Consider the following 27,007-nt stretch of genomic DNA (forward strand, 5'->3'; position numbering starts at 1 on the left):
AGTTTCCAGATGTATTTTCCGAGAAACCTGGAGTCATTAAGGGTTTCAAGCACCACTTAGATGTTACTGACACTTCACCTTATAAGAAACGGCCTTATCCGGTACCCATGAAGTACGGGTCATCATTAAACAGATGGAGAATGATGGAATTATATCAAAATGCGTCGCACCTTACATTAATCATCTGGCTATAGTGAGAAGACTGTTCAAGTTTTAGAAATACTTTACTAGGAGATGAGCAAAAAGAAAATCGCCCAGCTATTTTCTTTTTCCCGAGCAGGGGGGGAGATGAAACGGGAACGCCCTACGAGCATTCACGTTTCATTCTTTTATTATGAGGAGCTCGCTAACACCCGGCCGTAAGCATTTAAAACTTGCGCCGAGCGCACAGGCATAGTGGAAGCTGCAAACAAGCTCGCGATGTTCTAGAACACCGGCCAAGGACAAGCGACGTCACGCAGAAGGTTCCTTCGTGTTCCATAGCATTGCTGCATGAACGAAATATAATATCAATATTTCAATAACGTCACCTTGCAGGCAGGAATAATGAACGCTGCTAGCCGAAATTTCGTGTCAATCGGTGTGAAGATGGGCAAGATAAAAAAAAAATTGGGGCCCACATGTGTAGCCACGCCCACCGGCCTTCGGCAATATAAGCGATTCGCCAGCCTGGGGTAAAGCAGAGAGAGTGTGCGGTACGCAGCGGCAGTGTGCTGTAGGCAGAGAGTGAAGGGAGTCGGCAGTAAGCCGTGAGTTCAGTGAGTGTGTGCAAGCAAGCACGTCGCGACATAATTCGTCTCTCGGTCCGGCTGTATACTTGAGTTCAGAACGTTCGTGTTAAGAGCTTTCTCCGTGGGCTTGATTTCATTTAAAGACTGTGTGAAAACAGCGATAGTGTTTCTAGCCAGCCTTGATTTCATTTAAAGACTGTGTTCTCGCATAAACTGTGCCAGCCTTATTTCATTTAAAGACTGTGTTCTCGCATAAACTGTGCCAGCCTTGATTTCATTTAAAGACTGTGTGAAAACAGCGATAGTGTTTCTAGCCAGCCTTGATTTCATTTAAAGACTGTGTTCTCGCATAAACTGTGCCAGCCTTGATTTCATTTAAAGACTGTGTTCTCGCATAAACTGTGCCAGCCTTGATTTCATTTAAAGACTGTGTGAAAACAGCGATAGTGTTTCTAGCCAGCCTTGACTTCATTTGAAGACTGTGTTTCTCGCATAAACTGTGCCAGCCTTGATTTCATTTAAAGACTGTGTGAAAACAGCGACAGTGTTTCTAGGATAGACTGTGCCGATCTTCATTTCATTTAAAGACTGTGTCTATCCGTTGAACTGTGTTCATAATAAACTGTGCCAACATTCCCTCTTAAAGACAGTGGAATGCAGTATCGTGATTTCTTTCCGAGGAACCATGTCAATTCCCATCATAACCTGTTCAGAATCACGTATGATCTTAAGTGCCAGTGATAATCTTCTAAAATTTACGACGTAATGGAACTTGGACTGTCATTTATTTCAACAAGTGTATTGTGCTGATGGAGTACAGTGCAGAGACTGTACCCGGTAAATTTAATTTTCTTTATGAAGTGCTTAATCACTGCACCTCGGAAGGTCCTAGATTGTTTTCGTTTGTTTATTATTCCAAATACGATAATTCCTTCCATCTTATCCTCGTGGAACTGTGACTCTAACTTTATCCTTGCTGCTAAAGTGCGTTCAACATCATTGACTGTGGGAACTATTTCGGCGTGCTTCGCCTTAGAGAAGTGTTACACCAGTGCCCGCCCCATGACGTCCAATGTGGAAGCTCCACATTTCCCCGTTCCTGCCTCAGGTTCGAGTCATCAACACTAATACAGAAAAAACACCAACGACGGAAGACAACGCCGACGCCGACCGCAAGACGACGCAGCCGCCGCAGGACGACGTCCTCTCCACGCCTTCAGGGACAACTCCACGATTCAGCTGTAAAAGGTGACATAATTCTTTGCATATCTATTGAATAAACTGAAGGATCCACTTAATCATGAACTTTTTTTCACTACCCTTCTCTCTCACTCTGTTAGCATGGGCCGTACACGCCTTGTCGTTCCTCATGCTCTCCGATAAACTGAAGTACGGGCGTTCCTGTTACAATACTCAGTAAAAAAGATAACAGTTCAATTAACTGTTAAGCCGGTCGCTTCTTAGGTTATCACAATTAACTCATTTAAATTCTACCAAGGGCTGTTTCCAAGGTAAATCGAAGTTTAACATATAAGTTTGCACATCCGCCCCGGACCAAGAAAAGGCAAAACCACGTTAAAAGGTTGGCCAAAATTAATTAATTAACATGAAAAGTAGCCAACGAAACACACAGCCCAAAAATATAATATTATTCAAGATCGACACAGGAGCCGGTACCAGACAACATCATCAAAATCCCAACAACAATCGCCAACAACACCCCGTTGCCATGGTAACAGGAAAACAAAGCGCAACACCTCCTTCCAAACAAGGAGGATAACGAACAGAGAAAAATAATTAACAGAAACCTCAGGCAGGACAAAATCACACGAAACAGAGGGGAAAGTTACACAGAACAGCAAACAGAAACCCAAAGGGAAAAGCTAAACCCGCAATCTTGGAAACGGCACCTTTGTTCACAGGAAAAGTTACAAACGGTGAAAAAGAAAAAAGGTTATACAATTTTTTAAAAAAGATTTATTTAAACTCAGTTCACCGTGCAAATTTCACGCTTTGTAGAGTAATTAGTTGGACGAAACCGTTTTCCAAAATCGTAAACACACACGAGACACAAGTCCAAATTTGGAGAAGGAAGTATAAATCTTATTATTTTCTTGAAATCCACGAAAACACATATATCTTCTTCTTCACGGCGAATAAGGTAAATCAAACACAGGTACATACCTTTTAGTGAGTACAATTTTGAGAAATCCAAACCTGGCCATTGTTACAGTACCGTAGGTAACCACGAGGTCACCCAACTAGACCTTGTTGCGATGAATCCAGGAGAAGTATACCTCTAAAAATATATTCCACGGGTACGATAGGAGGCCAACTTGTAGTCCATTAGGGAAACATCCCTGTTAATCAAGAATTCACGGGGGTTTTAAAACAAACCTCCGCTCCATAGCGTAGCACACTTTCTCACTTCCATCCATGATGGCTTCTCCAAGAGAACTACCAGTCGTGTTGGGTAGCGAGGTCAAGGCAAGTCTCGCCTGGTGGCAGTCAGGCGCATGCGCAGTTAGGCGGAGACTTTCACCAACTCAGTTCAGTAGCGAGCGCTGCGCTCAGTAAAGTTTAAAACAGGTATATTGGCGTAAAGCCGACTGACACGGTTTTACAATGCACTAAGACCAGTCCAAAAAGGTTATAGGGGAAGGCTCAAACTAGTTAACACTGTCACAGTCGGATGCTGGCTACGCTATCACCTGAAACTCGCCGTTGTTCAACGCGCTTTTTCTCTCCCGGGGCAATATATAACGCTCCCCTATTACGATTTGCCTGTCCTCTACGCTACGGGATCTCTGCTTCTCCATACAACTAACGGTGGAAGAGGCTAATTCTGGGTGGTGGAGGTGGTTTCTTGAGCGCCGGTTGTGACAGGAGCTTGAAGGGAGCGGTGGAACCAAGTTGACCTGCTCCAATTGACACAGTGCGTATTTGGACGGCGAGGTGTCCACTAAACTTGATGATAACTCCGTTGGTGGTTGACCGTATGTCTGCAATCTCTTCACAGCTCATATTCAACTTAAGGAGGGCGAGAAGAATATTGCGTGGAGAGCGGAAAGGCTGAGTTGGATTTTCAAGGAGATAGACGTGGGTATTAGTAGGTGGGGTCTGAAGAGAGCGTGAATTGTTGAGAGGACGGCGGGGTCCTGAGATTGGAAGTGAGTCGCTGATGGGAGGAAGAGGAGGTTCAGATGCAGTTTCCGTAGGAATACTGTACGTGGAGATTGATCTAGATTGTCCTGACGAGTGTCTGTCTGTCTAACCGCCAAGCGTCGGGTTGGTTGCGTATCCATCCTTTGGAGGGGTAGTTGGGGCGGGCCTTTTACACTGAGAGCTGTTGGTATCCCACGTCGTAGTTGGAATTTATTGTAGAAATCGCGCCTGGAACTTGGAATCACGGAAGGAGGACATGATGGCAGTATGGTAGGCTACGGTGGCGGAGTAGAGGGCGGCTGACGCAACAGAAGTCGCCGATGTAGTGGTGGTGATGGCGTAATTATGCATAACGATCCAGTTCGTTGCTCCGCAATATTCGGTGGAGAAGGCAGAAATGTCGACTGCCCTCTCGGCGGGCTTTAGCAGGAATAGGGCTTCCTGAAATAGTAATACCAGTCCTGAGGTGAAACCTCAATTCGAGCACCACTCAATCCTCCTGTCTATACAATCTTTAAGCGATTATAAATCACCATATGATGAAATTTTAATGACAGTATGAGGATGATAGTTAGATACATTTTCATAGATGACTGAGTAACACGTACATGCGAAGTTATGAATGAAAATGTGACGGTACATAGTTCAATGTTACAACATTTGAAAGATGAATGGTAAATGGTGATAGTGTAAGGTTAATGGTGAGTTCAGCATATGCTGAACAGAGAACTATATCGCCTGAGAATGACTATGGGGGAGGTTTAGTGTAGAAGGTGGGGGTGGATTGAAGATTTGGGTTTACCTCAGTGCAGTCTGTTGCTGTGGAGGTAGTCGGTCTCTGGGCTGAGTGAGGATGCGATGGTAGTGGAGTGGTCATAAAGTATGATAGAGGGGTTAGGTTGGTCTGTGGGAATTGGAATGTGACCGCGTTGTTGGGAGCAAGGGCCTTGGCAAGGATTCACTGGAAGAGTAAGGAGACGTGAGTATCAAGGTTGGGGAAAGTGAAGATGTCATAAAGGTACTTGGTATGAAATAAGGGAGGGGGTCGGAGGGCAATACGGACAGTTCGGCGTTCTAGGGACAGTAGGGGACGATATAGGTTGGGTTTGGTGCTGGCTACGGCTGCCCAGGCGGAGTGACCGTAAGTAATGGTGGAGCGGATAAAGGATTTGTAGGTGAGGAGGAGTTTCGTGCTAAGACCCCAGCTGGTGCCGACTAGCCGACGTACCAGATGAGATCTTTTCGAAGATTTGGATTTAAGCTTGAGGAAGTGAGGGCGTAATGTGAGGTGCTGGTCAATGCTGATGCCTAGGTATTTTAGGGATGGTTGGAAACGGATTGGGGTCTCATCAATGGTGAGTCGGAGGTTGGCCGGATTGCTGGTAATGGAGAAGAGCCGTTTAGGAGGTCGAATTAGGATAGACTGTGTTTTGGAAAGATTGAGATGGAGGAACCATCGATTGCACCAGGAGAAGAAGATATTCAGGAAGGGCTGCACGGGGATCTGTTAAGGCTCTGGACAGATGGGAGCGGGGCTAGAATAGCGGTGTCATCGGCAAATTGGAAGATTTGGATGGACGGTGGTGGTTGAGGGATGTCAGCGACAAAAAAGATAAATAGCAGTGGAGATAGGGTCGAGCCTTGGGGTTCTCCTACTGTCGAAGGGAAGGGCGGGGCGACCTGGCCGTTGAATGATATACAGGTGAGACGATTGGTGACATAGGAAGCGAAGAACCGGATGTAGAAGACGGGGAACGTGAAGAAGTGGAGCTTCCAAATTAGAGCGGGATTCCATACAGAATCAAAAGCCAATTTAAAATAAAATGTAATCAAAAGGATGGACGGGCTAGGTTGAAGTTATTGGCTATTGTTTGGAATAGGCAGAGAAGCTGGTGTGTGGCGGAGAGGCCGGGACGAAAACCACATGGCGATGAGGGTGGAGTGATTGGAGGTATGAGTGTATTAGATGAATGAAGATTTTGGCCAGGATTGTGATGAGGCAGATGGGGCGATATGAATCTAGGTCAGAGGAGTCTTTTCCGGGTTTGGGGAACAGGAACATTGTGGATCCTTTCCAGGAGGAGTGATAAAAGCCTGAGATTAAGATGAATGTATGAAGGGATGCTAGGTGGATGACGAGTTCAATTGGTGCTTGACGGATATTACGGTATGGGATTTGGTCGGGACCTGGGGCGGTGTCACGGGTGCGGGTGTGGTTATGTCGGCGGCGGTTGTGGGGGTGTTCAAGGGGTGGGGCGTTCAAGGGGTGAGTGAATGTGTAGGAGAAGGTTGGAGTGAGGGGGAAGAGAGGATGTTCCGGTAGAGGGTGGTATCTGACGGTCGTGAATAGTGATAGGATGAAGGGCTGAAGCGCTTGCGGAAATGAGAAGGGAGTATCTCCAAATTTTCCTGGCTGTTACTTGGAGTTTGTCCGTTGTCGACGATGGGGTTGGAAGCGTTGCTGTGTTGTCCGTGTAGGGAGGATAGCTGGCGCCAGAATTCAGAGGGTGTGGCATGTACGGAGTTAAGGGTCGTGCAGGTCTGGGACCAACTTTTGCGACGGTGAGGTTGTAGCTAATGGGGCACGGATCGCAGAACCTGCGGATGGAGGTGAAGGAAGTAGGGGTCTATTGTGCGGGAGTATTCAGATGGATAAGACTGGGAGATTTTCTGGAGATGGAGGAACCTGGGAGGGAGGCGGGGTATCTAATGGCGTGTGAAGTGAGGTGGGGATGTGTGTGTCTGAGGCATGGGTTATGGTGGTTTGGATAAAGTCGCCTTGGATGTCTAAGGATTGGGCATGAGTGGGAGTGGGGGTGATTGTGAGAGGGACTTCGCGATGTGTTCACGGTAACCTGACCATTTGGCTTTTGCAGAGTTTGGTATTAGAAGAGGGGGAGCTGGATTTGATCTGGGTTAGTGTGAGGGTATTGGAGTAGGATGGGGATATGGTCACTGTCGATGCTGGGGAGATAAACAATTAGCAGGTGGATAAGGGAACTGTGGGAAATGATGGTGTCGGAGGTTTTTTGGCTGGAGGGGCTGGAGGGACCTGGGAATGGGATTAGAGACGAGTCAATAGGTTGAGAATGGGGTGAAAGTGTTGAATTTCGTTAGGTGAACGGGTATGGAGGTTGACGTCTGCGAGGATGAGATAGTGCTAGAATGTGGTATGAAGGAATGTAATGGAGTCCATGGGAAGGGGGCAGCGCTGGCGGGTGTAAATTGTAGCAAGGTGAAGGATCCTGGCTGGGAAGTACACAGTATCGATCACGGATTCACGGAAGGAGTGGGAATGTGGGGAATGTGGATCCGGGTGGGGAGAGAAGGGCGAACGGCAATGGATACAACCCCGTCCGAATTCCAGTGGATGATCAGCTCGATGGAAGGTGTAGCCGGGTATGTGGACGAATTGGTGAGGACGGAACATGGTCCTGTTTAAAAGAAGGGATTGGGCATGATATTCCTTGAGGGAGGTTGGGAGCTGAAGGAGCTTTTTGGAAAAGGACTGTATGTTGAGGAATATGGTAGATATGGGACGGGATGATCTGGTTCTATTGGGTCTACTAGCCCTAATTAAATAAGGGTTTCTAGGCGATGGAATTTAAAATGAGTGTTCAGGCCGGAGTGAGTTGTCTGAAAGTGGAGGTTTAAGGCTTGGTTTGCTGCTGCTTGGATGTGGGTGAGTTACAAGATTGTAAGCAACTGCAACGTGACCTCGAAAATATTGTGAGATGGACAGCAGGCAATGGTATGTTGATAAACGGGGCTAAAAGTCAGGTTGTGAGTTTCACAAATAGGAAAAGTCCTCTCAGTTTTAATTACTGCGTTGATGGGGTGAAAGTTCCTTTTGGGGATCATTGTAAGTATCTAGGTGTTAATATAAGGAAAGATCTTCACTGGGGTAATCACATAAATGGGATTGTAAATAAAGGGTACCGATCTCTGCACATGGTTATGAGGGTGTTTAGGGGTTGTAGTAAGGATGTAAAGGAGAGTGCATATTAGTATCTGGTAAGACCCCAACTAGAGTAAGGTTCCAGTGTATGGGACTCTCACAAGGATTACCTGATTCAAGAACTGGAAAAAATCCAAAGAAAAGCAGCTCGATTTGTTCTGGGTGATTTCCGACAAAAGAGTAGCGTTACAAAAATGTTGCAATGTTTGGGTTGGGAAGAATTGAGAGAAAGAAGAAGAGCTGCTCGACTAAGAGGTATGTTCCGAGCTGTCAGCGGAGAGATGGCGTGGAATGACATTAGTAGACGAATAGGTTTGAATGGCGTCTATAAAAGTAGGAAAGATCACAATATGAAGATAAAGTTGGAATTCAAGAGGACAAATTGGGGCAAATATTCATTTATAGGAAGGGGAGTTAGGGATTGGAATAACTTACCAAGGGAGATGTTCAATAAATTTCCAATTTCTTTGAAATAATTTCGGAAAAGGCTAGGAAAGCAACAGATAGGGAATCTGCCACCTGGGCGACTGCCCTAAATGCAGATCAGTATTGATTGAACGGAGGGAGTCGGGGGGCAATTCGAAAAATTCGGCGTTCTATGGACAGGAGGGAACGATATAGGTTGGGTTTGGTGTGGGCTTCGGCTGCCCATTCGGAGTAACCATAGGTAATGGCAGAGCGGATATCGTAGATGACTGTAATTTCTGTCCATCCTAATCAAATTCTCACATATGAAAATTAGTGATTGGAGTGGAAAACCTCTTCCTTCAATTATCATTCTGGATCAAAATCTCACTTAGAGAATGAATCAAAAGGATATTAATTCAAATCCATTCCGATATTATACTCAGATAAATCAGGATTAACATTAATTTCATTTCTATTGCTTGATTTTTTAATATCCCACAAGCCATTCCTGCTCCGAAAGTGCTCTCACTAGCAAGACATGCTCGTTTATATCATTCATTATACTGCACTAATTACAGTAACTGCTCCAAGATCAATGGAATGGACTAATGCACAGTCTGAACCGAACATGCTTCATCAGATAACTCCACTCATTTATTTGCTCAACAACATCGCTTCAAAGGGAGACGAATGCAGAAAACATGAAAAAATCAGTATTTATTTATGTTGGTTTTCTTGAAGGTATATATCAAGGAGAATATAATCCCAAAATTTTACATTGAAATTCGAACTACAAATTCCATTTAAAAATTAAAGAATCATGCACTGCAGTATGCCACGTCCAGTACTCAGACTTTATGACCGTAAAATATGTCTTCTTACACAGTTCTGTCAGGTGAACTTCTAGCAAGTATTTATAGAAGGCCATATATTCTTTCCTGTTTGATCAGGCAATTGTAGAACACGCCAAAATGGTATAGAAGGCTATGGATGACAATAAAGGACTTCATTCAATAATAGCGTGTTTACGTATGATTGGTGTAATTCAGTGGTTTAGAGATTCCTATAAGTATTTTTACATTGCCTAGGATTGGTAAAGTGTCTAATGTACCCGAGAGGGGCAAGAAGTAATGACTAGGAATTTTAAATAATGTTCTCATTCGTTCTTAGTTATATGTCACCCGCATTCTCCCACCCTTTAAGCCGCTAAGTTATATATAATTTTTTGATTCCCACTTGATTTCAAATGCAGTTGACTACCCTGTAAATATATCGCCGGAGACCCGAAGGGGTAAGCTGCAGGTGCAATAAGAAGTTTGAAACATCGCATATAAATAATACAAAGTCAAGAAGGCATGGTGAGTTTAGGGACAGACCTGAAACTGTGAACCTGGATTCATCTGTAAGTTCTTCAAAGCAGAAAATCGGACCAGGCATTCTGCCTGAAGAAGAAAATGATGGAGGAAGGAGTGGGTTTAGAATTATTGATATCTATTTTTTTACCAGAAGTAATACAGAAAGCTTGTAGGTGTTCTGCTTGTGATGGAAAGGTGACTTCGATGCATTGTGAGAAGAGAGTATTTTTATTTTTATGTACATTACACATTTTGTCTGAAAATTGCAACAGTGATATTCCATTGAAACCATCCATGGCCAATAACAGAATTTATGAAGCAAATATTAGGTTTTCTTATGACCTAAGGTGTGTTGATCTTGATAGAGATGGTGGGAACTTGTTATGTGGTATTATGAACATACCTGCTCCAACAGCAAGATTCACTGCTATATACATGTCACTTTTGAATGCAGTGGAAGAGGTTAGCGAAGAGAGTATGAAAGTAGCTGTTCATGAGGCTGTTCTAGAGCATAATGAAGCTGAACCTCGAGACTTGATTGTTTCCTGTGACAGAATCTGGATGAATAATGTGACATACATCGTTGCATGGAGTGTCATCTGTCATTAGTGTTGGCACTGGGAAAGTGTTAGATTTACAAGTACCGAGCTCGATAGCTGCAGTCGCTTAAGTGCGGCTAGTATCCAGTATTCAGGAGATAGTAGGTTCGAACCCCACTGTCGGCAGCCCTGAAAATGGTTTTCCGTGGTTTCCCATTTTCACACCAGGCAAATGCTGTGGCTGTACCTTAATTAAGGCCACGGCCGCTTCCTTCCCACTCCTAGCCCTTTCCTGCCCCATCGTTGCCATAAGACCTATCTGTGTCGGTGCGACGTAAAGCAACTACCAAAAAAAAAAAAAGATTTACAAGTTATGTCAAAACATTACTCTGTATGTGCCTTGCACAAGAAGGATATGGGTAATGAAAAGGAAAAGGATTGGCAAGATACTCATAAAAGTTTGGCAGCAGGAATTATTCAGGTTCAAGTGGTGGGATGGAAGCTGCAGGTATGAAGCTTCTTACAGAAATGTCATGTAAGATATGTAAAATACTTGGGGGATTGTGACTCAAGTGCTTTCAAGACTGTATCTGAAAGCCAACCCAATGGGAAACATAGTTTAGTAAAGCCGGAGTGCATTGGTCATGGCCAGTAAAGAATGGGTGGACGGCTGAGGTGACTTGTCGCAGAAAATAAAGGCAACTTGTTGGAAAATAGTAAGTCACTAAGAGGAAAAAATAAGCTGACCAAGAAGAGAATTAATAGCCTACAAATTTATTATGGCAGTGCCATTAGAAATAATCAAAACGACTCGGAGAAGATGAGAAGAACAGTGTGGGCAATATGGTTTCATTACCAGTCGACTGGCACTACACCGCGGCATTTCCTGTGTTCTGACAAGTGGTGCTAATTTTTGAAATCTAAGGAAGCTGGTGAGACTTAAAAACATGAAAATCTTCCTGAAGCCGTTTTGCAAGCTACAAAACCAACTTTTAGGGATCTAGCTGCACCAGAGTTGATGAAAAGATACTTACATAGCAAAACTCAAAATCCAAATGAAAGCTTCAATGCTCTTATTTGGAAGAGGTATCCTAAGACAGTGTTTGTTTCCAAGATTGAAGAGTGAAGATTGCTGTATTACATGCTGCAACATTATTTAATGATGGGCATTTGTTCAGACTTCACATTCTTTTTTTTTGAAAGTTACTTTCCGTCGCACCGACACAGACAGGTCTCTTGGCGACGATGGGACAGGAAAGGACTAGGAGTGGGAAGGAAGCGACCGTGGCCTTAATTAGGAACAGTCCCAGCATTTGCCTGGTGTGAAAGTGGGAAACCACGGTAAACCATCTTCAGGGCTGCCGACAGTGGGGCTCGAACCCACTATCTCCCTAATACTGGATACTGGCCGCAATTAAGTGACTCCAGCTATCGAACTCGGTCTTTACATTCTTAGGAGGCTGGGAATTACACCTGGAGTCTTCACAAAACAGATACTGAGGTCCATTGATTAACGAGTTACAAAGGCAGAGGCATGAGTACACACCATTAAACAGGCAGCTAGGCAGAGACGCAGAGAGACAAGAGAGCAGCAGAGGATGCTAATGAAGAAGAGGAGTATGGTTATGGGCAGTTTTAGGAAAGGTTTAGTCCGAAAAATTTATTAGGAAAAGTTTTCCTAGATTTTCTGCAGTTCACATTTTTTATAATTTAGGTATAAGAAATTCAAGGATTACTTGATGTAATTTCACAAATTTCGAACACAGGTCACCCAAGTAAATAGAAACCTTGAAGTAGAATAGAATTTTATTAAGTTTAATAAGAAAAATGTTATACAATAAAATATTTCGTTTTAAATAAGAAAAAAGTACCACCAAGTTAAAAAATTAGCCAAAGTAAACGGAAATATTTAGGAAAGGGTCACTGCACTTTAAAGTCTCTATACTTGTGTAGATTATTAACATATTTGAACTTTGATGGCATAATTTAACTCAAAATGTGTACCGAAAGACAGTGGCGTATGAAAAATTCAAACTTCAATAACTTGACATTAAATTACCAGAGTGTCCTTTAAACATATATAGCAACGCATTACGTTATTTAAAATGAAACACATAGGATTGATCTTTGAAGAATATTTATATACCATCAATATTATCTCTACACGTGGTTTCATTTAATTAATTCAATATTAATTAATTCATCAATTACTTGTCAGTGTTATCGTTATTATTAACTTATATTTTTATATACCACAAATATCTAGGATAGTCAGGTCTGAAGATACTAACTTTCACCCAATGTTAAATAGATCTACAGGACACATGCTTCTCTTCCACCAACACCATAAAGTTAGAAGAGAAAAATATTTCAATCCTACAACTAATTTAATAGAACGATCTATTTTGAGAGGAAGATCACACTGTAATCTGCTGAAATGAGAGGTTGATTACATAAAATGGTACTTATATTTAGAAAATGTCGGTCGTTTCCCTCTGCTAGATCTACATGATGACGGATGTCCTGTTCCTTAGGTTAATCGGTTTAGGCGAACCATGGTGATGATTATTTCCCTCAATGAGTACTACTAATCTGGATCCTTGTTTGGTATTGCGCTGGTCGTCCCACGTCGATTTGGTGACATGATGATGATGTCCTCGTAGTTCCGATTGGGTACTGAAACTAACACCAAATTTTAGAATTTTGCTCCAACAGATTTCAAAAAAATAGAACAAGTTCACCAGTTCAAGTACCTCGGCAGCATAATAACAGAGAGTATGGATCCAGATAAGGAAATCAGATGCATAATTGAGAACGCTAGAGGTGCATTTCGCAGGATGAGCTCTTTGTTCTGTAATAATCATCTAAATCTGAAGCTCAGACAGAGATTAATGAAGTGCTACATCTGGTCAATACTGTTATATGGAGCAGAAACATGGACCTTAAAAGCCACAAGTATCAAACGACTTGCCGCTTTTGAAATGTGGTTGCACAGAAGAATGCTTAGAATACCCTGGACAGATATGATAACAAACGATGAAGTCCTAAGGAGAGCTAGGACGAAGCAAGAACTAATAACAACTATAAAAGTTCGCAAAACAGCTTATCTAGGCCACATATTAAGAGGAAACAAATATGGCCTCATAAAACTCATTCTCCAAGGTAAAATAGAGGGCAAACGGCGAGTTGGCAGACCAGAGATAACATGGTTACACAACATCAAGCAGTGGACCGGTATTGAGACAACTGAGAGAATCTTCCGACTAGCAGAAGACAGAAAAACTTTCTCCAGAGTAATCGCCGACGTCTGGGCAACCGGATATGGCACTTGAAGAAGAAGAAGAAGAAGAAGATTTCAACACATATGGATTTTCCTTTCGAATTTTACTTATCCCCTCACTTGTTGATAAAGTTGCACTAACTTTTTGTTAATATATTTTCCGCTAGCACAGACTTGTAGGATTACTCTAAGCACGACAGGCGAACAATTGGACTCGCAAACTGCTACGGCTGCATGGCGAGCATAACTCGCTCCTCGTTCCTCTTCCCCTCCGTAAAATTCAAGAGTATTCAATGTAAAAGAGTAGCTAGACTTCAACGTAAGAGAAAATACAGCATGTACAGCATGTTAATGCTGAAGGTAGTGATTCATAGTTATTTTCCAACTGTTGGGATCGATTCAATGTCGATAACCGTACAGTTTAGGGACCCTACTTGCCGGTACGACGTCTTACAATTACTGTCAATCTGTCACTTTGGCACTGTACAGTCATGGTTTCTACCAGAATTACGTATTGCCACTGCAATACTATTAAAGTCACTAGTGATACATTTGCGGGTATAATTAAAACATATTTTCTTTTTCTGTGGGATCGTAAATCTGTTTGTGTAATACCAGGTGAGTAGAATTGTGGCATGTTCGAATTTATTTATTTATTTATTTATTTATTTTTTATTTATTTATTTATTTATTTATTTATTTATTTATTTATTTATTTATTTATTTATTTATTTATTTATTTATTTATTTATTTATTTTCATGCCTTCATTTGTGGCAAAGTTAAGGCTCACGGCCCTCTCTTACACTTAACCACATAGTATCTAATACTGTCATAAACCTGAATAATGAAATAATAGAACAAAATATAAATCTTAACCTCATTCATTCTTCCATTCATACTGCCATTGATACAAGCTGGTCATACATTTGATAGATAATCTCGGCAAGACCGCTTGAAAGAAGCTAAAGAAGTGCAATTCCTGTTGTGTTCATGAGAGGAACAGAGTAAATTATACTTTGAGGATAAATACTGGGGTTTAGATTCATTCAACAGACGAAATACGAGAGTTGCAATGTGAAGATGTCATAGTTTATCGATTTTTAACCAGGAGAGAATTTCATAATAGGGGGAGATATGAGTTGAAAATGTAATTGAAAATATAAGCCTAATGCATAAGTTCATTGCCCTCTGTAATTTTAATGTCTGTTCCATAGTGGCATCTATCATTACAATATCACAATAATTAATTATGGGAAATATGAGGGTCTGGATAAGTTTAATTTTCAAGCTTAGTGAAAGAAGTGATTGGCGAGTTTTGAGAGGGTGAAGTGACGAGTGAATTTTCCTACAGATACTTGCCATGTGCTCACTCCAATCTAGTGTGTCACTTATGATAATCCCAAGATTTTTTTACCGGGTTCTGAAATGGTATAGCTACACCACAAAGCAAAAGTAAAGGCAATAACTTCTTATTAAGGATATTAAACTGCCTTTGTTGCCCTATTATAAATTTTATAATTTTTAGGATTAATGAATAAACAGTTCTTATTAGAATAGGAGCTAATCAGATTTTAAATATAATTCATCTGATGAATTCCAAACTCAATATCAACAGATTTACAGTGATAATATATTTGTAGATCATCTGCATATAAATGATACTTACAGTTAATGCATTTAATAACACAGTTTGTGTGAAATGATGAACATGGCATTTTATTAATTACGGGATTATTTCGTCGAATACTTACGTATAGAATTCGATTAGGCTGTCTAAGAAACACGAAAAATCTGCAAGAACTCCTCCGAAAAGGAAAACAACGTTACGTCCTTTACAAAAATGCAGGTCCAGAGATTATTATATAGTAATCGCCACGTAAGGCCATACACCAAAAGGTAAACATCGCCGCCCGATTCTCTTTTTTTAAGGCTCATCACTGCTGCCCCCATGACTAGTTACATATTAAAATCACCAGACATAACCATAACAAACTAACCTCAATGTGGAAGCATCGATAATCAATGTTTCCTTAATCCAGTAAATGATCATTGTTAAGATGAAATAAATCGAGGTATTCATGATTAAGCCCGTTCCCATGCTTCATGAGGAAATCAGGAAATAATCACACTTTCTCACTCAAGTTAATGTTACATATTTCTGCCTTTACTTTTATATACGCATTACTATAACCATATTCTTGAAAAGAGGAGTGCCTTAAACGATGCGATTTACTTAATAAGTCTTTGCAGTGTGCTTTTTGAAAGTTCCAGAAATTAATTAGTGACTTTCCTTTATTTTGCGCGAACGTTTCCTTCTCTCTTCAATAACCAGTAAAGGAGAGAGATTATTGGGCATATTTTCAGTTTGCAGGCTGATTATATCTTCAAGCGTATCCAGGAAACATAGAGGAGAACTAATGTGCTAAGCTACGTGAACGGAAATTAGGTCAGCTTTCAAGCTCACTGCAGAATTGAGAATAAAAAATTATTAGTTCTACTGACTACTTGTATGGTTTTCATAATTGCCGAGGTGCCAGAATTTCGTCCCGCAAGAGTTCGTTTACGTACCGGTAGGTTTATAGACATGAGACTGGCGTATATGAACACTTTCAAATACCGCTGGACTCGAACCCACCTACCTGAGCTATACGATCTGAGCTAGTCATACATCCTTCACTGCCTTAAATTTAATTTTAACATTTCCTGCCTTTATTTTGATGTACGTATTACTACAACCGTATTCTTAAAGGGAGAGAGAGAGAGAGAGGAAGAGAGAGATCCAGATTGTATATTTTATTGCAATTTCCGTAAGTTCAAGGCTTACCACGTAGGACCTATCTGTTCTTCCTTTTGCTTGGATGTTGTTTTATTCTTTTTCTTTCTTCAATAAGTAGTAGGTGACGGGGCGCCATTTTAAACATATTTTTACCTTGCAAGTTGATCTATTTCAAGCTTACCACATTAGGGAAACCCAGAAAATGTACAGGGGCACTAATGAGTCAAACAGCATTATCAGATTTTTATATATGTATTGGCTTAAATCACATAGATTGAATACAGGTTGTAAGGCAAGAATGGGAGAGGAAAGAGGGCTAGGGCTTAAATTACACAGTTTGGATTTCTACCATAGGGCGACCCACTTACCTGTATAAGGATCTTCAGTTCTTCAATTGTACATATATGTAAAAACATTATGTACCTTAATAAAATATATTGATGATGATGATAATGATGATGCTTGTTGCTTAACCCTTATAGGACCAGCTGACGATATATCAGTGACAATCCTTGCGAGAAAGACCAACTGTCGATATATCGTCAATGGCCACACTGGCTAAAATGACCAGCTGGCCAAATATTTTAAGCCTCTTGAAGACATTTGGGGACTGTTACATTAAAGTTTGATTGAGTATGAGAGTCAAAGCACGAAATAAACACCAACAAGTACAGCGCAGCACATCTAATGCAGAGTGCCAGCCCGCGCTGAGCTGTGCAGTCTGCTGTTGCCGTTTCAACATAAACCACGAGTGGCGGCAAGTAACATAATGCACTCTTCACAATTTTATCGTTTGTTTGTTTGTTTATTTGTTTGTTTGCTTCCTTTCCAGAAACCTGATAAGTCTAACAAGTCATCGTTTCAGTTCTTGTCGAGTTCTGTCTACAATTCGCAACTTGCCATACGTTTACGAGAACACACACTATTTACAAAGGCGATGGCTGTATCACTCGAAATGGAAAACAACACTCGAAATAATGATCCACTTGGATGGGAAATACCGTAAACAAACAAACAAACAAACAAACAAACGATAAAACTGAGAAGAGTGCACTAGGTTACTTGCCACCTAACATCGAAGATTATTATTATTGTTACGGAGTTATCCGTGGTAGTTAGAGGTGAAAGAAGGTGCTGGATGGAATAGGTCTCAACAACGAAATTAAAATTAATTTAAAATTTAACAAAGGTTTATATTTTTTTTTCGAGATCAAGAAATAACAAGTATAACAGGAGCTCAGTTCTATATCAACAAGTTAAGAAAGTACAATTACAGTTTATTAATGGATTTTGGGCTTCGAGCCCCAGCTTCACAATCCCTGAGCAATGAGCCCAACTTTACCTATACACAAGGTTCAACAAAGGGGCAGAAAACCCCAATCATGATAAGGAGCATTTGCTCCCAATTACCCAGTTAAGCCTGCTTGAGGCACACAGAAAATACAATTTTTAGAAAGAGCGAACCCGCTCTCAAAGTTCAAGCCAATTCAAAGGCCACACCAAACTCCACCTTCAAGCTGCCCTCCGGGCACACAAGAACAGGGGTAAAATTACCCAACCTACTGAGGCCTATTCACTAAAGAAACAGGACAATAACATGGCCCCAAAATACCAACTTGAGAGGAGGCGTAACTTGCACTCCTAATACACCTTTTTAAAACCTATTTGGCTCTTAGGCCGCTTATGCAAGGGCTAATCCAATACTACGGAGGTGACACGATAGGAAAATTTATTACATTATGAAGCGAAGAAAAACGGTTATGAAAACGTAGTCACCTCAAAAACAATATGAGAGGGAGCTCGAGAGGGTTAGGCACTCTCCATCCCGATTTGTAGTTAAAGAGACGGAATTTATACCAAGTGTCTTTTACATTTTAAAGGAAGGTTACATAATAAAAGTTTCGAACCTGCCCCGAGGGTTAAACTGCTGAGCTATCAAGAAATGAAGTTATTAGAAGGCCATTACCTTATGGAAGAACTGCTGTCCGAAGGAAGAGGCGCTTCCCGCCCCCTGCCACATAATCATACTAGGAAAGATGTTACTAAAGTGGCGCGGAGACAAGAAAATCAGCAGTTTAAATACCCTCGTGGAACATTCGAGACCTTTCAAGAATGAGAACCCACACCCCCCTTCAACTTTATTGGCAAGGATCAAGCAACATATCCATATTGGAGAAGACGTACGTTATTGATCAAAAATTAATTAGAGAAATTAGGGATTGGCTAAATTCAAAACAAGCGGAAAGAGAAGGGTTATACTGCCAACCCAAAAAATTACAGAAAGAAATTTAACAAAGAACAAACTTATGAACACAAAATTTCTCCCAAAAAACAGTTCCTTCACTTCGCACTAGGGTGCACAATAGTAGTTCTTCAGTAGTGCCATCTAGAAGAGAATGTTCACACTTCTCACTACAGAGAAAACAAATGTAAATCGAAAAAGACACAGTTCAGAACTCTTCAAAATTTACAATAGCGACATCTTCTGAGAAACTTTAGAATTAACATGGTGGTTAAAGTTCAGGCTTCCTCCAGTAGAGGAGTTTCAACTGGCGCAATGTTTGAATTAGCGGCGCGGAGGTGTACCGCCCGGTACAGACCTCCCCCCCCCCAAAAAAAAGTCCCTCCAAGGGGTAACACAGAAGAACACCAAATTTTGTTTTAAAACAAGGTCCAAGTTACGATGTCGATATAGAAATTAATTGCAGAAGGATTTACAAACAAGTTTTCTTAAATTGGTTGGATCCAGTTTCAAAATTCTTTGTAGTAACTTTTGAAGTAATGTCTTTATGCTTGTAGTAGTTGAATTCAGAAGGAAAAACTTTTAATTCTTGAAAGGAAAAAAATTTTCTAAGTCCACCAAATATTGCAGTTGAATCCAAAAATGTAGTAATTGTTGATATGAAATGTCCATGTAGCTGATTAAGTACATTAAATGTTGATTAAGTTTGACGGCCAGACCAGCCGCCGCTGCTTGTGTCCAGAGGAGGCCGCACGGACCCCTCAAGTACCCTGAGATAACGCTCTCCCGCACCATGAGAGGGGTAGTGGTGCTGAAGCACGCCGCACACGCGGCGAATGTTTACAGACCGCGGGCAAGTTGCAGGAGGTGCGCCGCACATCAGCCTTGGCCGGGAGGAGGGCTCCGGCTTACTGTACACTGGTTGATCTCACTGAAGTAGATCGGGCCCGTGCTCAACTCCAGTAGTGGCACGGCGCCGCGCGGTTGCGAGGGCACTGAAACATTAAGATCTCGGCGGCAGAATTTGTTGGACCATAATGATTTTCGGGTACAGTACTTCTGGTGGAGCTGAGGGGCCAGCGGCGTGGAATTATTTATTTCATTTTAATTAGCCACTGTGTGTTTGAGCTGGAGACGGGGGCGTGGTAATGGCCATGGTAAGGACAGGATAGCAGTTTAACTGGTCGGGGGAGGTTGTACAATGAACATTAGGAAACAAAGAACATAATTCCAAGGGCAGAAGGCCTCAAAATGAAACCAAAAATATAACCTTCAGATTTCTTTCAAAATGTCACAAAAAAATAAAAACCAGCTAAGTTAGTGCGGAAATTACACAGGTTTCACCTGCGACAGGTGAACCCTAAATATCCTCTCGGTGGCTGGATTGCTTAATAATAAAGTAACGGGTGTAAGGAAATCAAGAATAATACATGGCCCATGAAATCTGGGGGCAAGCTTGCCCGCGGGAACAAAATTCTTGACCATCACCTGGTCACCTACCTTCAAATTGGTGGGTCTCCGTCCACGATCATATCTTTCCTTAACTTTTTCATGAGACACTTTAAGATTGGCTTTAGCCTTCTTCCAAAGATCTTTAATATATATATTTATTGAACAAATCAACGACTTCCCGCAATTACGGGTTGCCACAATGGACAAAGTAAAGCATATCAGGATAGAGAAAGTTTTTATCACATAGAAATATTGTGATAATAAGGATTTCTTAGATTATGGAGGTCCGAACAGGTGAGATTTCAAGATTTGTACAGATCCACGTATGGTGGTGGTAACTATTCTTTCAATGATGTTGATGGGCAGGTCGAACTTTTTCCAGAATTCTACGAACAAGGCAGGTATTGTGCCACGAGCACCAATCATTAGGCCGATAATCTCTACTTCATTCAACTGGTATTTATTTTTGTAGAACGGAATGGTGGGCGCGTAGATGTTCTGCTTTTCAAGATGAACTTCAGTAGACTGGCCGACATGGTGCTCGAATCGGATAGTCGGATCGATAATGAAGCCTTTCGTGTCGTTATCTTTAAAGGCAATTATGTCAATTCGTCTTGTGCTCCCTGTCGTAGACAAACCGTGGACTTCTTCATATACACGGAAGTTTTTGCTACGGAGTTCTTCTGCGATCAGTGATCTTATCTTGTGGTGACGTGAGTTTCTCAGTACTTCGCCGTAGGGGCAAGAACCCAGGACGTGAGCCAGTGTTTCTTTCTCTCTGACGCATCTGCGACAGAGGTTTCCGTCCTGAGTTCTGCCCGGGATAGTTCGTACTTCAGAAACATTCGATGTCATCTTGATTGCCTCTCGCCATTCGCTACAAGAAAGTCTCTGATGATGCCTAATCCAATTATTGGCCGGTGTGTACTCTTTATACAACTCTACACCGATCCCCTTCTGAGGCAAAGAGCACCAAGTTGCCATTTCACGACTTCTTAGTTCTTGGCGGATTTTTCTTGGATTTGGAAGGTCACTGCCTTTATTGGAGAATCGGTTAATATCTGTGATGTTGAGGACCTGTAGACAATGCGTTGTTTCGGATGTCAGATCACGCATCTTTAAAACGTAGCTATTGCTGGCTCGGCGAAGAGCTTTGCATGCGCTTATTTGTTGCAGGTGTACTTCCCAGGTTGCTTTGAAAAGTCCGAGGCCTTTGAATCTTAAATCAGAATACAGAGAACTATCGGTTGTATCCGTGGGTAATTGCAAAATTTCCTTTAGGGAGCTCTTTACCATTTTGTCGGCGGTTTTCAGGAAGCTAAGCGGTACTTGTCTAATTTCAGCGGTCTGAAAAGCATACACGAGAGTGGGACTGACTGCTTTGTTCAAAACAGTGAACTTTTGATCTGCCTTTAACAAAGGTGAGGCTGTAAGAGCATCTAACTTCTTGTGCAAGGTTTTTAAAGAAGTGTTTGCATCAAAGGTGAGTGTTTCGTTAAAAGTGACACCAAGATATCGAATTTCTTCTCTTTCGTTAACAGTACTGACCTTAAAATTGTCGTGAATATCGAGCACTCCGTCCACGAGTTTCCCCTTTTCAATACATATGCCTACACATTTGTTGGCATTTATCTATTATCTATTGTCTCAGGTAGAATATCACTAAGAGACCAAAGGTTAGAGAGCGGCGTGTTGGGTACAAACTTGAACATCAAGGAAGCTGGAGTAAACTTATGAGATTCATGAACCGCCGAATTCAAAGCAAAAGCTAACCAATGCAAGGATGTGTCCCACCTAGAATGATCATCGTGATGATAGGCAATAAGGGCCGACCTCAGATTACGATTGACCCGTTCAGCTAGAGATGGTTGAGGATAGTAAGCAGATGTTGTTACATGCGATATGGACAGGTCAAAACAGAATTTACGAAGGAGATTGGATGTGAAAGCTTTAGCATTATCACACACAATATATTGACACGGACCGAAAGAAGCAAAAATGGAATTTAAACAAGTAATGGTGCACTGGGCGGTAGCCAGCTTAGTTGGAAATAACCAAGAAAATCTAGTAAAACCATCTACACATACAAGGATGAACTTGTTGGCATTCCCCTTTGACTGGGGGAAGGGTCCTACGTATTCGATGTAGAGACGTTCCATTGGGCGTGATGCTTGCTGAGAAGACAATAGACCTACCTTGGTGGACATAGTGGGTTTACTAAGCCAACATGATTTACAAGATTTTACCAATTCACGGATTTCTCCGTCCATACCCTTCCAGATGAACATTTCACGAATCTTTTCACGGGTTTTGAAGATGCCTAAATGCCCCCCTAATGGGGTCTCATGATAGTACTTGAAGATCATTGGTACAAGAACAGCTGGAACTACAACTTTCATTTTTTATCGTGCGTCGACGGGCAATATAAAACACAATTCCTCAATACATAAGGGACGACATGTTCCCCAGGAGAAAGGGTTTCCATAATGGGAGCCAGCACTGGATCTTCACGCTGATATTTTTCAATATCCCTAAACAACATGGGAGCATCAGTCAGAATGGCATAAACATCGAGTCGTATGGACTCGGGAGGTGACGAACTATCATCCAGATCAGGAGTCTCTACATCATTAGAAAACATACGGCTTAGTCCGTCAGCAACCACGTTTTCAGAACCTCTGACATGCCTAACATCAAATTGGAAGGCCGAAATTCGGATGGCCCACCGGGCTATACGACCAGTACGACGCGGCCTACCTAAGACCCAACTTAAGGCTTGGTTATCGGTCTCCAAGTCAAATTTGACATGTTCCAGATAGAGACGGAACTTTTCTAAGGCAAATAAGACTGCCAAACCTTCGAGCTCGTAGATGGAATATTTGGCTTCTTGAGCCAATAGATGCATAGGCGATGGGTCGCCTCCCTAGTTCAGTCTCTTGAAGAAGGACTGCAGCTACCGCCGACGACGACGCGTCGGTTTGGACGATGAATTTCTTGGAGAAATCGGGCATAGCCAGAACAGGGGCATTACACAGAGCTAATTTGAGATCTTCAAAAGCGGCTTGTTGGGAAGGTCCCCAATCAAATTTGACGCCTTTCCTACGAAGTAAGTTCAAGGGCGCCGCTCTATTGGAGAAATTTGGAATAAATTTCCTGAAGAAATTCACCATACCAATGAACCTAGCAATACCTTTGATGTCCTTGGGAGGCCTGAAATCACGGATGGCCTGTGTTCTAGAGTGATCGACTGCAACACCATCGGGCGGCACAATATGCCCTAGGAATGACATGGAAGGTTTGGCGAAGGCGACCTTGGACAACTTCACAGTTAACCCAGCCTTACGAAGACTATTGAGAACTTCTTTAGATGATCTAGATGTTCTTCGAAAGTCTCCGAAAATACGACGACATCATCAAGATAGTGGTACAAGTACTCAAATTTTATGTCGGAGAAGACCCTATCTAGCAGTCTCGTAAGTACAGCTGCTCCCGTGGGGAGCCCGAAAGGTACGCGGTTGTATTCCTACAAATTCCAATCCGTGGCAAACGCTGTAAGATATTTAGATTCTTCAGCCAGAGGAATTTGATTATAGGCCTGATTCAGATCCAAGATGGTAAAGAACTTAGCCTTCCGAAACCATGAAAAACAAGAGTGAAGGTCGGGAAGGGGCACAGATTGTAACACCACCTTCCGATTGAGAGCCCTATAGTCAATCACAGGCCTGAAGCCACCTTGGCGTTTCGGGACTAGAAAAATAGGCGAATACGCCGACTTAGAGCGCCAAATAATGCCGTTCTACAGCATCTGATCAATGATTTCTTTCAGCGCCTTCATTTTAGGTGGAGAGAGCCTATAAGGTGGAAAACGGACAGGAATCAAATCCGTAACCTCAATCTTGTATTCAATAAGGTCAGTAACACCAAGAGTATCCGAGAACACCTCTGGAAACGACTGACACAACTTACGAATACTATCAGCCTGCTCCTCAGGTAGATGTCTAAGATCTAACAACATCTCATCCTGGGTAGACGAAACAGATGAACATGTTACAGAACTACATTTTAACAAAGGGATTTTGGAATTACTATCGAATTTGAAAGAGCACGACTTGCTCTGAAGGTCGAGCACTAGACCGGTGTGAGGAATGAAATCAGCTCCCAATATAATGGGGCAAGACAAGTGCTTGGCCACAAACAGTTTAAATTTCCAGGTAAATTTAGATATACGAATTTTGGCATACAGAAAACCTAAAGTTTCTAATGGAGAGAAATTTGCGGAAACATATTGAACCGAAGTCGAACAAAAATCAGGAAGACTACAAACAGTTTTCAATTTGGAATACCATTCAGCCGAAATAATAGAACAAACACTGCCAGAACCTAATAGAGCTGTTACAGGTTCGTTATTTAATTCAATTTTGAGAAAAGGCACAGGTGCGGGGTTATCCGCCGCAATCCTAAGACATTCTTTGGGACCTTCAAAAGATAAATTTGAAGACAGAGTTTTCCCTGAACTTTCGGCATGATTACTTGGGGCTGAGCCTCGAGGAGAAGGGTTCGCTGACTCAGCCGAAGCCCCTAGTCACTTATTATTATTGACCTTGGTGGAATTTGCACCAGAAGTTGAGCAGGAGGGAGCGCTGTTAGCATTAGGACAGTTCTTGGCAGTATGTGAAAACGCGCCGCATTTAAAACAACCTTGGGATGAACTTGCTCCATTATTTGTCCTACAAGATTTGATCAATGGACATTTATTGCGAAGATGGTCAGGCGACCCGCAAGCGTAACATTTACGGGGTGTGATGGGTCGGCGAGGTGGAGGCCGAAAACTACTAGAGGATGGAGGGGGTTCTTTCGCGACACGCAAGGTATCGGCGTATCTGACTCCTTCGGCTGAGACAGCCATAGCCTCTAACTCGGCAAAAGTTTGCGGACGCGACGCAAAACACAAGTATGAGCGGTATGATGGAGAAATACCTTCCACTATGGCCTGAACAATTTGATCGTCGGGAAAATGAAGGGCAAATACCCTAGTGTAAAACTTAATGTCTTGGATGAAGTCTGCTAAATTTTCATCCAACCGTTGTACTCGGTAGTAGTACTTTTGAATGAGCGATGACCTAGCTCGGGCGGGGATAAAATTTGCCAACAGATGGGCATGGAAGTCTTCTATGGATGACTGTTCAGCGATTGCCCTATCTTGTCGGAGAGAACACCAATGGAATAAGGGTATATTATCTGAAGGGTTTGACACGGAGACAGAGAAAAAACAAGGGCATCATCTTGGAATTCAACGAAAAACCTTAAGAAATCAATAACATCAGTAGTGTAATTAACAGAAAACTTGGAAATACCTCTAAGTAACATAGCTAATGGATGGGGTAAACTGCTGAAACCAGGTGACATAGTAGAAAGGGGCCTAAGTGGCGGAGAAGCAGATTCCGAAGGTGCCCTATTTAACACAAAGGTTGGAATGGACTTGCGACGATCGGACTCGGTTCTTAATGGGGCAGATGTTCGTTGTGTAGTCGCCTCAGTACTACTTCCTTCCTCTTTAGAGGAACCCTCCACATTTACAATTTTTACTACCATAGGCTGTTCGACTTTAGGAATAGCAGATCCAGATAACAAATGGCTAACTTTGCTAGACATTTTAGACAAGTTTTCGGCAAGGGCACTAGCTTCCTTACCCTGGAGCTCATTTAACTTCAGAGACAATAGATCACACACCCTATTATAAAAATGGTACAACCTAGCCTGTACTCTTTTGAGTAGATTAGGAGATGGATCACTTACTTCAAAAAATCTAACTACAGATGCTAGCTCAGTAGTATTATCATTGATCGTGGAGAGAGCGTCGTCAATCTCTTTTTCTCCCAAAGTCGGGATGGTAATAGGCAAATCAAGGGAATCTTTTAGCTTATTAGTGTCTATCACAACCGTGCCTCCAGATTGAACATTTCTAATGGTTAATTCATAGATTAATTCCTCCTTGGGCAAGTAGCCGGGGTGGAGGACTTCGCGAGAGCCGGACATGATGACAAAAAAATTAAAAGTTTTGAAAAATTAGAAAGAAAAGTCCAGCGACAGAGAAAATTGTTAGAGTTCGAAAACAAAGCAATGTTTAGCCGTCAAAAGGGGCTAAATTGAGACCCATTCAACCACGCTCTGCTACCACTTGTTACGGAGTTATCCGTGGTAGTTTGAGGTGAAAGAAGGTGCTGGATGGAATAGGTCTCAACAACGAAATTAAAATTAATTTAAAATTTAACAAAGGTTATATTTTCTTTTCGAGATCAAGAAATAACAAGTATAACAGGAGCTCAGTCCTATATCAACAAGTTAAGAAAGTACAATAATAATAATAATAATTTCGTGTGGCTATTACTAGCCGATTGCAGCCCTTGTAAGGCAGACCCTCCGATGAGGGTGGGCGGCATCTGCCATGTATAGGTAACTGCGTGTTAGTGTGGTGGAGGATAGTGTTATGTGTGGTGTGTGAGTTGCAGGGATGTTGGGGACAGCACAAACACCCAGACCCCGGGTCATTGGAATTAACCAATTAAGGTTAAAATCCCCGACCCGGCCGGGAATCGAACCCGGGACCCTCTGAACCGAAGGCCAGTAGGCTGACCATTCAGCCAACGAGTCGGACAGAAAGTACAATTACAGTTTATTAATGGATTTTGGGCTTCGAGCCCCAGATTCACAATCCCTGAGCAATGAGCCCAACTTTACCTATACACAAGGTTCAACAAAGGGGCAGAAAACCCCAATCATGCCAAGGAGCATTTGCTCCCAATTACCCAGTTAAGCCTGCTTGAGGCACACAGAAAATACAATTTTTAGAAAGATCGAACCCGCTCTCAAAGTTCAAGCCAATTCAAAGGCCACACCAAATTCCACCTTCAAGCTGCCCTCCGGGCACACAAGAACAGGGGTAAAATTACTCAACTTAGGCCTATTCACTAAAGAAACAGGACAATAACATGGCCCCAAAATACCAACTTGAGAGGAGGCGTAACTTGCACTCCTAATACACCTTTTTAAAACCTATTTGGCTCTTAGGCCGCTTATGCAAGGGCTAATCCCATACTAC

General features: G+C 42.1%; 1 pseudogene; it reads left to right on the forward strand.

Annotated features, from left to right (window-relative positions):
- Positions 1–10,976: 10,976 nt before the first annotated feature.
- Positions 10,977–11,795, forward strand: LOC136883177 (uncharacterized; annotated as a pseudogene).
- Positions 11,796–27,007: the final 15,212 nt, after the last annotated feature.

This window comes from Anabrus simplex, chromosome 11 (genome assembly GCF_040414725.1).
Source record: "Anabrus simplex isolate iqAnaSimp1 chromosome 11, ASM4041472v1, whole genome shotgun sequence".
NCBI classification, from domain to species: Eukaryota; Metazoa; Arthropoda; class Insecta; order Orthoptera; family Tettigoniidae; genus Anabrus; species Anabrus simplex.